This window comes from Rhineura floridana, chromosome 9 (genome assembly GCF_030035675.1).
Source record: "Rhineura floridana isolate rRhiFlo1 chromosome 9, rRhiFlo1.hap2, whole genome shotgun sequence".
Lineage (NCBI taxonomy): Eukaryota > Metazoa > Chordata > Lepidosauria > Squamata > Rhineuridae > Rhineura > Rhineura floridana.
The window spans coordinates 43791679-43803884 of record NC_084488.1 but is presented as its reverse complement, the minus strand read 5'-3'; positions in this window follow the sequence as shown (position 1 = coordinate 43803884).

Sequence of the window (12206 nt, the reverse complement as noted above, 5' to 3'; positions counted from 1 at the left end):
GACCACTGTTGTCCATGCACTGGTAAGCTCCAGGCTGGATTACTGTAATGCTATCTATGTGGGGCTGCCCTTGAGGTTGGTCTGGAAGCTGCAGCTGGTGCAAAATGTGGCAGCGAGACTGGTCACTGAGGCGGGATATCACCAACATGTCACCCTGCTGGTGAAAGAACTGCACTGGCTACCCAGTTGCTACCGGGTCAAGTTCAAGGTTCTAGTTTTGGTGTACAAAGCCCTATACAGCTTGGGACCAGGATACCTGAAATACTGTCTTATTCCTTATATACCCAGTCAATCACTGCGCTCTGCAGGTGAGGGCCTCCTGCAGATACCATCTTATCAGGAGGTCTGTTCTGCACAGCATAGGAAACAGACCTTTAGTGTGGCGGCACCTACCCTGTGGAATTCCCTACCCTTAAATATTAGACAGGCGCCATCTCTGTTATCTTTTCAGTGCCTATTGAAGACCTTCCTCTTTCAACAAGCCTTTTAAGTTGAGACCTTATCCCAGTCTGCGTATGTGTTGGAATTGCTTTTTAATATGTTTGTAAACCTTTTTTTTTTAAAAAAAACACCAAAATCTTTTTAACCTTTTTTTCTTTTCTTTTTAAAGATGTCTTCAAAGCTTTTTTAAAAAATGTTTTTAAATATGTTTTGTTTTATTGTATATTAAAGTCTGTTTTCATGATGTTTTAACATGTTTTTAGTGCTTTTTTTCACCCTGGGCTCCTGCTGGGAGGAAGGGCAGGTTATAAATTAAATAATTAATGAATAATTAATAAATACTTGTTAAAAATATCAACAAGGGAAGGAAGATACTAGTTAAGCAAAGAAAAAGGTATTAACTTAGAGACTGAATAATAATACGTTAATTATTTTTAATCCATTTTTAATTATAAGTCAGAGAAAATATTTATAGATGTACCATTGGATGTACTATAAGGTTTTTATGTTTGAAAATAAGTTTTTGAAAGAACAGCAAGTTATTTGGTGGAGAATGATAGAGCACTTTTTAAAATAATATGGAAAGTATTTATTGGATGTAGAATTGTTGCCATTCAGCAAAAGAAACTATCAGAGATATAGCGACTACTGTACACAATTGAATTCATTTTAGGGATTGTTTCAGACCTATTTATAAATCACTCAGTAAAGAGCAGCCTGTCTATTCATGTAATGTAAAAGAAGTAACATTTGAACTACAACATACTTAGATATAGATGGCATTTATCAACAGTGACGTGTAGGAATATGGCCACTGCTTTGGGGTCTATTCAAAATTGCCACCACAAAAATTTCTTCCTCCAGCAATAGTTGAGACTGTTTTAGGTAAAGCAGTTTGTATTTTGAAGGTGTGCATCTATACGTATTAAATCCATACAAAGTACACAGTTCAAAATGAAAACACTTCACATAAATGCACCCTGCACACCGTGAGATGCTGTCAGCCTTCACCAGATTCTCAACTTTCATTTTTTGCCTCTCTGGCTCTCTGCAGAAGATCCTCCGTGGCGCAGAGTGGTAAGCGGCGGTAACGCAGCCGAAGCTCTGCTCAGGGCCGGAGTTCGATTCCAATGAAAGGAGGAAGTTGAATCTCCGGTAAAAGGGGTCGAGGTCCACTCAGCCTTCCATCCATCCGTGGTCTGTAAAATGAGTACACGGCATATGCTGAGGGGTAAAGAAAGGCCGGGGACGGAACTGGCAATCCCACCCCATATATACGGTCTGCCTAGTAAACTTCGCAAGACATCACCCTAAGAGTTGGAAACGACTCGCGCTATAACTGTGGGGACACCTTTACCTTTAGAAAGCAAATGACTTGCAATTCATCAAACGTCCAGCTGTCTGTCTTTAGTGAATCTTTCAATTCATTACATAAAAACATAACTAGACTGCAGTAGAGGCATAATTTGAGGGTTTCCTACCCCTTTGGAACTATTTGCTTGTACCACATAATGTTAAGCATTCAATAAGTGAGGCACATTTTTAGATTCCAGTTACTTTTCCCTGTGTTTTAAGACATATAGCATAAATCTAAGCACATTTGTTGTCCCTCAGTTTACTACTCCAGTCACCAAGGTGTGGCCAAACAAACTGAAGGAAAGCAAATTGCTGGTTGTTTTTTTTTTTTTTTTTTAAAGATTTATCTGTCTTTGATGAGTTTTTAATATATTTTTGTTTTATATTTGTGTGTTAAATTACTGTAAGCTGTCCAGAGCAGTGCATGGGCAGTAGAGAGATGGGATAGAAATTTGTAGATCAATCAGTCAATAAATGTGGGTAGTCACAGTGGCTTTGGGCAAGGAACGGTTTCCATTCCATTAGCTGTAATTTAGAGAAAGGCAGTGGAACAAGACCTGTTCCAGTTACTATAACCGGCACACACAGACACGCACAGACACATACACACACACACACAAGGCAAGGAAGAGGACAGAAATAGGAAATTGCAGTTCACCACACTACATCACTACTCCCTCCACCCCCCTGGACAAGGATGGAGTAGTAGGCAGTTCCGCACTACAGGTAAGGTAAGCATGCATAGTCCCTCAAACCGCTGGATATTTCCCCATATAAATCATCCTTCCCATTAGGAGGACAGATTAGCTGGACTTGCCCTCCCTAAGAACTGACCCAATTTAGATACAGTATAAGACCATTATTCATTATTGAAGTACATTCCTAAAAACATAGAAATATGTATGAAATTGTGGCAAGTTGAGTGTCAGCCCCAATTTCACTTCCTTACTTTCAATCTTAAATGTGTCACAGTCATTAATCTAAAAAAAATTACAAAAGAGAGTCTATAAGACTAAAATAACATCCCCTTAAATAGATGTCTACAAAATATGTGTTTGTCTACAGTCTAAAGCATACAGTAAAACACACACACACACGGGGGAAGGGAATGCAAAAAAGTATTTTTTCCAAAACCTGTACCAAATATATAAATAAGAAAATTACTGGATTTTAACCTTTCAGCATGAACATTAAGTGTATTTACAAACAGGTTGACACAAGGCAGTTCCTGCTGTGCATCCCATAATGTAGAAGTACCAACAATGTAATTAACATATGGACTGAAATGCTTTAAGAATGAGGCACAGTCATAGTCATTCTGAACCAAAGCCTAATGTACTGTAATTATGAAGTTTACATCAATTTCTAGCTGCGCGGCAGTCAAATCACAAATGACAAATAACCTTGGTTTTAATTTTGCTTATTTTTTCTAATGGTTTGAACACTTATAACAATATATTTCATGTAAATTATTTCATTGTAGCTCAATAATATGTTTTAAAACAGAAATGTGTTTTATGACTCTATTCGCACATAAACAGCATATTTTCACCACAATTAATCTGATTAAATAAATGGAAGGCATTTGTCCACATGAATATTTGTATAGTTTCAGCTGTGGAGTGAGGAGGAATAGGGACTGGTATTTGTTAATAACTGGCCCCTATACTGGCCCCCAGCCCGTACATCCTCGCCGCCTCCCACTAACACCATTACCCATTCTACTCTGTTGTTGTCAGGCAAGAGTAAGGAGGCTCTAGACAAGAACAGAATTAGGTTCTATTTTATTGTTTAGATTTTAATGTCCTGATGTTTTTGTATGTTCTGTTTTGTACGTCGCCCAGAGTGGCTGGACAACCAGCCAGATGGGTGACTAATAAATCTAATAAATAAATAAATATTTTCTGTGTAGTACTGAGACACAGCCCTGTACTGTCCAGTACCATATCACATTTATTTTTATTTATGTATTTAGCATACACATATCCTGCCCTATAACCATGTTTTCAGGCCTTTTCTTACAACAATATAAATCAGGGAGTAGCCAAGTGGTGACCTCCAGATGCTGCTGGACTACATCTTTCCTCGGTCCCAGCTAACATGGCCAATGATCAGGAATGATGAGACTTGTAGTCTAACATCTGAAAGACACCATGTGGCCTACCAATAATAATAATAATAGTAATAATAATAATAATATTCATTATGAGCAATGTCAAAACCACAGCTCACATCTTCATTACCTACAGTGTGCATTCATGCCTCTCCTCACTGTTGTATATTTTATTCCAGTGGTTCTTTCTTCAGATTACTATGCAACATAGTTCTGCTTGAGGGCTTCCCATAGGCATCTGGTTGGCCACAGTGAGAATAGGATGCTGGACTAGATGGGCCACTGGACTGATCCACCATGCTCTTCTTATGTTTCTTACATAGTGGTTACATATATGACAATGGTTCTCTATTCATGGCACACCTTTTTACTTTCCTATATAATTTCATTGATTTTGACCTAGGTTCCAAGATTGTACAGGAGTACGGCTCTCACATCTGTGGTTCTTCTCCTGATTGCATCCCTTGATCCTTTATCCCTTCCAGTCAGTAGTAGAGTGATAACTATTCCATTGATTTGCATGCAGAAATGGGAATGGTTTAAATACTAGAAACCAATGAGATCTGTTTTCCCTAAATTTCTAGAGGATCCTGTTGTCTTTAGGATACAGGGCGGAGGACAAGTGAAATCCCATATCAAAGTTTTGATTTATTTTAATTTATTTTATTCAATTTGAGTTGCCTAATAAAAGTATTGTCTAGGTGATACATCCAGTAAAATAGGCAAAACTAAAACATTCCAGGCAACTCAATAAAAACCTAAATTAGCAAAAGCAACTTAGAAATAGTACAACAATAAAATCCAGCCATAAAATCCAACATAGACAGACACAAATCAAAACCAGCCAACAAAACTTTTTTAAAGTCTGGTTTTATGATGTTTTAACGTGTTTTTTGTGCTTTTGTTTGCCGCCCTGGGCTCCTGCTGGGAGGAAGGGCGGGATATAAATCAAATAACAAATAAATAATAAATAAAACACAGCTCAGCTACAAAAGCTAAACCTTGCTATTATTCTGAAAATACTAAAATAAAAGCAAATTAGAGATGTTAGAAAGGCCTGGGGACCAAAAGAGATTTTGCCTGCCACTGAAAAGCAGGTGCCAGGCAAGTCTGTCTCAGGAGAACATTACACATATGGGGGGCCACTGAAAAACCCCTCTGCCTTGTAGATGTCCTCCAAACCTCAGTTCAGGGGGGTGGCTCAGAGAAGGACCATCATTAAGGACCTAAGGTAGGTACATATAGGAAGAGGCATTTCTTTAGGTATTGGGCTCACAAGGCATGTAGGGCTTGGTAGGTCAAAAACAACACTTTGAATTGGGCCTGGAATTGAATTTGAAGCCAGTGAATTGTTACTTTTTGTTCCTGCTGCAACTGACCCAACTCTACCCATATGCCATCATTTCTACTTCCACCAAAAGTGACCACATGCAGCAACTATGTCTGCACTTGAGAAACCATATCATCCTGTCTACCTTAAAAGGTGCATGGATGTATTTTTCAAATAAACTGATATAAATGGAACACATCCTAAACACCAGCATATTTGTCTAAGATGTTGCTGCAACTATTGTATCATTATTTTTTTATTGTTTATTAATTTGGAAACCACTTCATTGCAAAGATGGCTTTTAAGTGTTTTACAAGGATCATTTCTATAGTGTCAAACTAGAGAGAGAAGTATAAGACCAATTACAAAAAAAAATCTAAACACACACAATTAAAATATACAATGAAACAATATCACTAAAATGTTAAAATAAACATCCACAATTAAAAAATACCATAAAACAAGCCCATATAATTAAAGCAGGAGGTTCAAGTAAGGGAGATCAGGGGAATGCTTATCTGAACAGGTATGTCTTCAAGAGCCAGCAAAATATTAGTACTGATAGGACTTCTCATATTTCAGCAGGGACAGCATTCAACAATGCTAGTGTCACCAGTGAAAAAGCCTGCACCAGTGTTACCACAACCCGATATTCTAAGCAAGTCTAGTATAATGTTCTAAATTTCATGTGGATATTGTTTTTATTGTTGAATGTCGTTTTTATTCCCAGATATTGCGGCATACAGACATCTGTTTGTATGCTTTATTGTGGTATAAAGCATTTGCTAAAAAGTGGTGTTTCTTTACCTGCATTTAAAAGCAGATGAAAGGTAAAGTATACCATGGCGAATTACATACATCTGCTCTTACTCAATAAGGGACTCACACAATATTTTGTGCAGAGTATCAGAGTATTGTACATTACTGCCAATTATTCTGGTGTGAAATTAATTCATAGAGTTAACATTGAAAGGGGCAGCATTTATTACTATATATCTTTTTGCTGAGCTCTGTTTAAACAATTGCGTGAGACAAGACTATTGAATATTGCTCATTTTTTTGTAGAATAGCTTAATTGAAGTTATAAAATGGCTTGATACAACAGAAGCATTTGTTTGAATTCATATTTCTAAAGCAAATATTCTGCATAGCTTCTTTTGGGCTGAGAAAGACTTCATGGGCTGCCTCTCCTTGTTCTGTGTAGATTCTAAAGATCTTTATTTTGTGCCCCAGGCATTTTCTATGCTTTCTGCTGCTCCTTGTGCCTGCTCTAGAACCCAGTTGTCACTTTGGTCTACAGCCCACAATGGTTTAATGCAGTCATTCCCAACTTTTATGAGTACGGGATCACCTTTGTAAGCTCAAAAAATTTTGTGACACCCCGCCCCACTAATTGTAATTTTAGTCTCAGTTAATTTAAAAAATGGTGCATGGCAAAATCATACCTTCAAATATCCCTTTCCATAAAGAGCTCCCTGCAGACAAGGAGCTGTTGCTTTCTTTTCTTAATGCAAAGGTTCAGTCAAATTGGGATTCCCCCTCTCCCCCTACAGTCTGAAGATGTACAGTCCTGTCTCCCAACACCAGTAAGTTACAGTGTTGGACTAACATCCAGGTTCAAATCCCCACCCAGCCATGAAGCCCACTGGGTGACCTTGGACCAAACGTAGTCTCTCTGCCTGACCTATCTCACAGTGTTGGTGTAAAGATAAAATGGAAGGGGGGGACCATGTGCACCACCTTGAGCAACTTGGAGGAAAGGTGGGATATAAATGCAATAATAATTAAATAAATCATACATTTCAGCTGCAGCATGTGGACCCCAGCCTCAGCCAACCTGCTGAGCTTTTTTAAAATCATCATCATGAACAACAAGCAGCAATGTGGTAGTGATGGTGATGCTAGATTGTGAAGACAAAAGGGTGGATAAGTTGAGGAGAGGGGTTATTGCTTTTAGGCCTTGGGATGATCAAACTGATAACTTGGTTAGTGTGCACTTGGGAAATGAGTAGTGCAGAAGACAAATCAGTGTGTACACACACACAAACACACCTGCCCCTCCTGCAAGCATCTGAAGGCATGCATGCATTCGGGCACGGTGGAGGGGGGAAACTCTCAACTGCTGCAGCATCTTGGAGAGAAAGGCTGGGAGGCAGAATATAGGTAGAAGAAAGCGGGGCACTGGCACACACGCTTAGCCTCACAGATGAGGAGCAAGCACGTCCTGAGCTTCCTCACTGCTCCTTGGCTCTGTCTGGGCTGAAAGCGAGATCTGGGAGACCTCACAAATAATTTTTAAAAGGAGATGGCAGCAAAGCAGGAGTCAAGAAAGGCAGGCAGGCTGGTTGCAAGGAAAGAAGGAAGAAAACAGCCTTTCCTTGCAGTCTTGCTTTTTTTTGCTTCTGAAAAGCCCTCTCCTCTCATTCTGAGTAAGGACGTCATCAGCAGCAGCCATGCGAGGAGTTGGGAGTTGGGATAGTAATTCCCTCTTCTTCCTGGTATCACCTCCCTCAGCCTCCTTTGGCATCTGCCACGTGTGATATAGGCAGATGCCTACTCTTGGCATGCTTGAAAGATGCCCTGGTGCTTCAGCAAAGTCCTCCCCTCTCATTTGGAACAAGGGGAAGGTGTTACCTGCAGCGGCAGTGAGGAGCAGACAGCATCCAGGTAGTGAAGACTTTTTAAAAAATAATAATAATAAATAATTCATTTCTTTACTATTCGTGGCCCCTTCTGGATGACTTCACAGCACCCGTGGGGGTCATGACTCCCTGGTTGGGAACCATTGGTTTAATGGTTGCCTGGAAGATTAGAGTGCATTTTGCTGGATAGGAAACTGCCTGGAGTCCAGTCTTTGAAAGAACATATTATGGGTTTGCAAAGAGGTTTTGAGGCTTTGACCACAAAGAACAGGATAGTGAATCTTATTCCAAGGTGTCTTCAGCTGTGAATCCTTCTTGTTGATTATCTCAACTTGCAACTTTCTTTGTAGAGAAAATAGATAGGTTGTTGTTGTTATGTGCCTTCAAGTTGATTATGACTTATGGTGACCCTATGAATCAGTGACCTCCAAGAACATCTGTCATGAACCACCATGTTCAGATCTTGTAAGTTTAGGTCTGTGGCTTCCTTTATGGAATCAATGCATCTCTTGTTTGGCCTTCCTCTTTTTCTACTCCCTTCTGTTTTTCCCAGCATTATTGTCTTTTCTAGTGAATCATGTCTTCTCATGATGTGTCCAAAGTATAATAACCTCAGCTTCATCATTTTAGCTTCTAGTGACAGAAAATAGATATACTATATTCAAAACTCTGAATCTTTTCACATGAACAGCTGTAGAGTCTTGGGAGTCTATATTGCTGTGGTTGACAAGGATGTAGTTTGGCATGGATATTCATGTACTTTTAATTTTTTTTTAGTATGGACAGCTTCAATTATTGAAGAAAGTGCTAGAGCACTTGTGCCATTATCGATAGGCATTGACAATATGCTCTTTATAGAAGGAAAGTCACTAATATACATTATATAAAAGAGGTACCTGTGTTTCCCAAGATATTAATCCTTTATTAATAATTCATTTTATTAATAACTATAACCTAAGTTCTCCGGATTATGTAAAAACAGCAGTTTAAAATAATTTTAAAGTGCATGAATAGAACCCCCCCCCCAAATCCAATAAAACAAGCAAACCATGAATGACGGAATGCTGGCTAGTTTTCAGCCTATCTCTAACTTCCTATATTTACCAGTGGTAATTCAAAAGCTGTCAGTAATATAGGTGCAGAACCACTTAATCTCAATTTACTTTTTTAGTTTATTTGATGTGTTCATATCCTGCCCTTTGGGAGTAAGCCACTGCAGGGCAGCTTGGAAAATAACAAATAATAACAATTAAAAGTGCATTAATATGTAAATAAAAAACAGCAGCTGTTTAAAAAAATGAAATGAGCATAAAGTAAAACCATGAAGAAGTAAGATCTAAAACTCTGCTTAAAATATACTAATCAGAGGGTCATGCATGCTTCAGGTATGAGGTCACCACTGAAAAGGTCCAGGTCTTTGTACCTGCTACTCTGAGTGTTCCAATGCTTAGCCTTAAACAGGTTGGCAGGAGCAGATGGTGTAGTGGGGCTATACTGCACACCAGAACTCTGTCCAGCTAAGTCACAGCACCATACTGGGACAGAGAAGAAGAGGGGTACAGCAGCAAGGTTGGCTTTGTGCAAATGCATTGATTGAACCAATGTGGTGCTCCTGCTGACATGTTTGCTCCTTTCTCTCTCTATCTGGGGATGCTGCAACGCCTCAGCCAGATGCAGGTCAGGTAGGTGGCACTGCCCCACTATGCCGTCCACTGCTGCAGGTAGGTAACTACTGAAAGGTAATGACCACAGCACCACACCAACCTAGGTTCCAGCACTGTTTGGGGTAAATATCAATCAATCAATCATTTATTACGGTCAAAGACCAGCACTACAAAGTATTAAAACAATAAAACATATCAATATTATACAGAGAAAGAAACAAACAGCTGCAGCATAAGATGATATGGCACTAATGGTGCTGGATAAATACACCAGTGGGCAAAAAGCCCACAAAAGGTTAGCTATTATTATTATTTTCCATCATCACTTTCCTACAGGTAACAGCTGATGCACAAAATCTTGCCATATTAGCTGTGTCCTATCTTAGAGTAAATATTCTAAATAAAATGCATCAGACCTCCCTGGAATTTTTTGAAGAATTGGGATGATGAGATCAAATTGGGAGTCCCAATAAAAAGGGCAATACAGCAGCACATGAGCAACAGTTTCCACATCTCCTATGTCACAGGAGCATAGGTGCTCTTGTACTAGTACCTTGCTAACTCTGCCTTCTAGAAGCACAGCAGGTATAACATTGAGTCTAGCGAGCGTGAAAGCTTTCCTATACTTGGGAATTGACAAATTTGTCATATAATTTGTTGTTGTAAACATTCTCACATAATCTCCATAGTTAAAGTGTTGCCAAGCTCAAATGATTTTGTAGATCAATGTCCATGATTCACCGGGAGACAGCAATTTTAGCTTGGGTATAGCCAAATGCCATAATAGTGGCAGTAGAAAAACCCACATACAGCAATTTCACAGACAATTCTTTTTTCCATCTAGATTGAAAAGGGTCTGTCAGAGTTAAAGGAGCTAAACCCACTGGGAAAAACATCAGCTTTAGCCAGAAGTTTATCTTATATATCAGTGCACGTGCCTCTACAGAGATTTGGCCCAACTCCAGTCGCAAAATTATATTAGGGACACATAACCTCCTAATATTGCTCTTATAAATTTATAAATTTCAAAGGGGGCAAAATCATCAAAAAAAACACATAGCTGGGAGCTGTACATCTGGGCTATAACCTTAGCAACAAAAACTTGGATGGCTGCGGGGATATATTGACCACCTTTGGTCTAAAAAAAAGATAGGAGTGCCTTTGTGCTTCTCTGGGCAATCACAATGGCATTTTTTGTTTGAACTTTCCATGTAACCTGCTCGATTTGATGGTCATTAATCTGCCATCAATGCTTAGTCCTCCTCTTATTAAAAATTTGAACCTTAGACTTGTCATAGTTAATTGTCAGTCATTCTTCTTTACAATATGAGGCTAAAGCACTTAAAAGACATCTCAGGCTGATACTCGACAAAGATGGGCTCCTGCTGGGAGGAAGGGCGGGATATAAATCAAACAATAAATAAATAAAAATAAGATAGAAGTACCACATCATCTGCATAGAGGAGGATTGACAGGAGTCTGTTTGCCAACTTGGGAGGATGTGAATTTACCTTTGCTAAGGATCTGATCAAAGAATTAATATAGAAGTAAAACAGAGTGGGAGCTAAAATGCATCCCTGTTTAACTCCATTAAAGGTGGGAATGGGTCCTGTTAATGACCAACACAATCACATTTAACCCTCAAATGTGTGTTTTCGTATGCATTAATATAAGGAGTCTCCTGTCGATGTTTGTGGCCTCAATTTTTCCCCATAATCTGTCTCTTGAAATCGAATCAAACACTGATTTAAAATCAATGAAAGCTGAGTGAAGCCCCTCCTTCATTGATAAGCCATACTTTTCAACAAGATGTTGAAGAACAAGTCCTTGAACAACTGTGGAGCATCCTGTCCTAAAACCGGCCTGCTCGTCATCAAATATATTTTCCTGCTCTAGCCAGTTTAATAGTTTCTCATGCAAATGAGAAGCATATAGCTTGCTGATTATACTTAGCAAGCTAATCAGTCTGTAATTTGTAGCATTGGAACTTTTTCCTTTTTTATATATTGAAATAATAATGGCCAGGCCCCAATCCTCTGGGATGCATGCTGTGTGATCTATGCATGTAAATAATAACGCTAGCATAGGAGCCCACCAGTCTATATTTGTCTTAAGGAGTTCTGGTGAATATTATTGCTGCCTGGGGCTTTACCAGCTCTCAATTTAGAGAAAAGGTTTCTGACTTCATAGGAGGTCACGTCCTATGGGGTAAATGTCATACTTGTTAGGGTAGTGACTGAAATGGTATTGACTATGATGTTATATCATACATAGCTGGCCACTTTATCTTAAGCTTTATCTTAATGTTTGTATATGTGTCAGTAATTGTTTCAGAACCAATTCCATTGGCATTTTTCATTCTTATTTTCATTCATGCATCTAAAATAGAACATTGTATACACTTTAATTAATCAACTGTGTATTTCCCCCCAAGCACCCTATTATGCCACTCTGAACCCCAATGAACAACCATTATGATTAAGTTTGATATGCTTTCCAGTGGCTGAAATAGCCCAAGCCTGGGACCAACATTCTGACCTAATTTTTCAAATAAGGTTGCATAAGATAAGGGACTACAGGGAGGTCTAGGTAAGAATCCATAGCCTTAATCATTTCAGTGGTAGGATCTGCTGATCTAATTCCCAGTGGTTCAGTAGGCT